The sequence below is a fragment of the Bombus vosnesenskii genome, unplaced genomic scaffold, assembly GCF_011952255.1.
Source record: "Bombus vosnesenskii isolate JDL3184/JDL3185 unplaced genomic scaffold, Bvos_JDL3184-5_v1.1 scf7180000015856, whole genome shotgun sequence".
Lineage (NCBI taxonomy): Eukaryota > Metazoa > Arthropoda > Insecta > Hymenoptera > Apidae > Bombus > Bombus vosnesenskii.
Window position 1 is genome coordinate 1 of NW_022884183.1, and position 4,193 is coordinate 4,193.

General features: G+C 37.9%; 1 long non-coding RNA gene across 4 annotated transcripts; it reads left to right on the top strand.

The window, feature by feature from the left end:
• Positions 1-1,610: 1,610 nt before the first annotated feature.
• On the top strand, positions 1,611-1,963 carry LOC117241426. Of its 4 annotated transcripts, none has more exons than XR_004494987.1 (3): positions 1,611-1,645; positions 1,717-1,857; positions 1,924-1,963. It is a non-coding gene; the product is annotated as an uncharacterized LOC117241426 (long non-coding RNA). The 4 variants fall into 4 exon arrangements; XR_004494985.1 differs by having other exon boundaries at positions 1,611-1,632; positions 1,692-1,857; XR_004494988.1 differs by having other exon boundaries at positions 1,611-1,632; positions 1,698-1,857.
• The last annotated feature ends 2,230 nt before the right edge of the window (positions 1,964-4,193 follow it).

The window sequence follows — 4,193 nt, forward strand, 5'->3', positions numbered from 1 at the left end:
ATTGCCATGCAGTGACTGAAAGCTGTGTATCGTGGACATTCGAAACTTTCCTTGAGAACGGCAATAGCCTGACTGTAGTTTACAGTACTAAGGGGTAACGCGTTTAAACAATCGGCTGCTTCTCCTTGCAGGGCGGACTGCAGGTAATGGAATTTCTGTATGTCAGTGAGACTAGGATTTTTATCGATTATGGAGGAAAAGGTATCATAAAACGTGTTCCATTTTTCTAAGCTTCCGTCAAAGATAGGGAGCCGAAGATCTGGTAACTTAATGGATATCGGATTTAAACTTGCGGATGATGCACAGGTTGGAGGGTTTATGGATGTCGACGGCGAAGCTGTTTGCGCGTTCCTCAGAAGATTTTGTAGCCTTGTGTCTACCGCGACGTACTGATCCCTTATTTCGAAGCCGCGCGCTTGTTCCTCCTCGTCCAATACTTCTAATTCGAGTTAAATCGCTTCGAATTGACTCGCAACTTCGGTCAGTTGTTTCTCGTAATTCTTTAATAAGGAATTTTGCTGACTCTCAGATTGCTCGTACTCGTCCAGTCGATCCGATAAATATGTGAATCGGCCGCTACAATAGCCTCGTCTCCGACGCAGAGAGATGAGTTGGTCTTCGCTCGTCATCGTTGCCGAGGATAGGGGATGGTTGAAATAAGGAACGAGCTTACCTTACTGTCGTGCGGCGTGAGGTCGCGTGTATGTTAAGTTGTGAAATTCGTTGCGTTGATGATTGTCCAGCTGCGACGGAAGGCTGCGTGGTTGCGTTCCCTTGCCAATGGGATGTGCTTCTTCGAAGATGACGCGCCTGACGTCACTGGTTTGGCTGTATTGGATGCTCCTGCTTCCGCTGCTGGTTTTGATAAAGTCACGTGGCACTGTGTGGTCACTGGTAAGTGCACTCTTCACTGGCACGTGATCCGGCTCGAAGGACCAAAATGTTTCGATCATTCGCGGAGAGACGCGATCGCGAGATATCACGTCAACGAGAGTTGTAAGTTCTCGTTACGATTGAACAATCGACGCCACGAACTGATCGATTCCCTTATTTCGATTATGATAATAAGGGTAGTTCAATGAAATCTCACAGAATCAACACAACTAAATTAATGTTTATTGCACAACTTATTAACTATAAAATATAAATGAACAACAAAGGAAATGTTACTATGGAATGCGCGATACAAAGGATGTGTAGACTGTTTGGCTTCTCGAAACGTTCTGATTCTTTCTGGAAGGCGACCCCCACTACCTTCGGATCACGCCACCGTCTTTTACGCCAGATCAAATGACGGCCACGAATCGACGTTTCTGGAGGTCGCTCTGCTTAATGAACCATGCGCTTGCCACTACAATGTTTATTTTGCCGGGCAGCCGCGACGATCCGTCTGTGACATTATAGTGCCGCGACCGACAGTGAAGAATATGATCTATGGCAAGCCGCATGGCGTAACAGAAGGAAATGGACAATGTGTTTTGTTTCAGAATATCAAATAGACAGAAGGCAGAAATGTCCTGCTTGATAAAACAGAATTCAATAGGAGAGAAAATATCGTGGATCAGAAACAATATGATTCCAGGCGTGTGACCCTATACTCCAGAGATAATTGCAAGTTTGTTAGAAACGGAGGTAAAACAAAAATGTATACACATGATGATACAGAGATTGTACATTAAAGATGTGATTAGTTATAGTTCTATATTTGATCCAAAGGTATGTAGCAAGAAATGATGAAGAAATGGAAGAAATTACTATTAAAAGGTCTATAGGTAGCAACAGGAGTAGACAGCATGCTAGGAGGGAACATATAATTAGAGTAGAAAGAACTAGGAGAATATCATACACGTGGAATAGGTAAAGAATTACAGCCAAATTTATTTTCAATATATCCTGATGTACAAACCCTCCTTTATTTTTCAGAAATTTCTGATATTTTAAATGCAACTCAGTGTGAAATGTTATTGAATTGGAATAATGAATTACAGTGTGCGAATAATTTTAAATTTATAAGGTTTGGCGAGAAAGATTTAAAGAAAGTATTAGAGCTAAGAAAAAGAATGAAAATAAGCCATATTAGACTATCCAAATCTCTATTAGCTATGCCTGTAAACAAGAAGAATTTATTCAGCAAGCCAATTGATTTAGATGAAAATAGTGTAATGGAAATAGAATAAATTCTGTAGATATGTCTTTTTATCTTTCATCTCTATTTAAAAACAAGAAAACAGAAGAAAAGCGAACAGTTTCGTCCTTTTTTGTTTGCGAAATGCTAAAAACCGCATTTCGTCTTGCTCTTATCTCCCACGAGAAACAGTCACGTCACAAGATACAAGAGTACGATAGAAGAGAAAAGAAAATGTTCGATTGTGAAATATACAACAAAACTGAAACATGCAGATGAATCACGTGCACGTTATGAATATTCTGCATCGTTTCTCCGCCTTTCCTTCATTTTTTTCGCTAGCTGCTCCATTATTTAAGAACGAAGATATAGTAATTACTCTCAAAGTTGTACATTTCGAAATGGTAGGAAAATCAATAGTACAATGATAAATATACGATTTTAAAAGCTTTTTAGATTTCTTACATACTTAGCATTAATCAAATAGCTTAGTATATAAAAGAGTTTACTTATGTCGCATGTTATAAATGCAGCTGCGTTCGTTACAACAATTCCAATTCCAAGGAATTTCTCTCGAAGATCGCAGTGAAGAATTTGCTTTGTTAAATTATTACTGGTATACTTCGTCAACTTGTGGTATATCGATACAATTTGTCAACCATCACTTTTAATAGCTTCTCGCTAATAAAAACATTTCGTACCTATTTAATAAGAAGCAGTATATTCTTAATTATTTAGAAATTTAGTTAATGATGTTTAAAAATACGAATATGTTTAAAAATTATAATGTAAATATATATATTTCATTTCATGTTTTACTAATATATCTCTAATTTAGATTAAATATCTGAAACTTGAAAGAAACTTTTAAAACTTTCAATACATCGCATACGTTTCAAATTTAATGCATAGTTACATATATATATACGATCGATCTTACTCGATCATCTTACTCGAAGAACAGGGTCTGCGTGTGGCGAGCTACGGGACAGGGACCGTTGGAATGTTTACTGTCGAGTGTTACAACTATTTCCTTCTTAAGGAGAGCTATAGAATTATTCCATGCCTTTGTTAGACAAAGCGTTCATCCTGTGACCGCGGCTACGTTCGGTGACTGACTGTCGCCTCGAGCCAAAGCTCATTATCACAACTCTCGAACAATTACAATCGGATTGAATAACTACAATTGTTCACTTACAGCTATAGTAGACTCTAGGTTACAATGTTGCGGGATTATCCAAAATTCCAAAGGCTCCGGTGTTCTTTCATCTCCGACAAATATATTATGGTATAGTTCCTATTTTCCGACCGCATGGAAGGCTAATAAAGATGGAAATATGGTCGAGAACTGGCGACCAATTACGATCGGCCCAATTCTAGGCCGCATTTTCTCATCAATCCTCGATGGGCGGCTAAGACGGGGTATAGATCAAAATATAAGGCTGTTGAGATATGTGTAATTTTCTGTGCTGGACTGAGTTAAGTAGTAGAAATACTTATATGTATATATCAGTGTGTGGAAGTATGTGTGTGTGCGCAGCGTCTCGAAACAAAGGAATGTAAACAGTCAGTCGGTTAATAGTCGTCGATGAAGAGTCGGGTGTAGAAGGTGCTGAGACGCGTGCAAGTGTATCGATAAATATATATAGAATCGTCCATGTAATAAATATATCATTATTTTAGTAATAACTGTCAATATAAATTTAATGTTCCTATAACATTATTTCGGCTTCAAAAGTCCACAATTCTCAACATGGTAGAAGATCGTGGTTGCCGAGATTTAAGGTTATGGAACCACGTGTAACCGGGAGTGAATGTATAAAAGTCGATTTATAAAAAGGAATAAAAAATTGGAAATAAGTTCTGAAGAGATAAAAAGGCTATTGGTAGAACAAATAAAAAGATTTTGGATAATAAAGAGAATTATTTTTTGAAAAAAAAAAAGGTGTGAATATAGAAAACGAATCAAGATGCCAAGGGACGACGAAATTAAGGTTCAAATATTCGATGGACGCGATTACAGAATGTGGAAGAAAAGAATATTAATGTATCTAAAGTGTAAAAAATG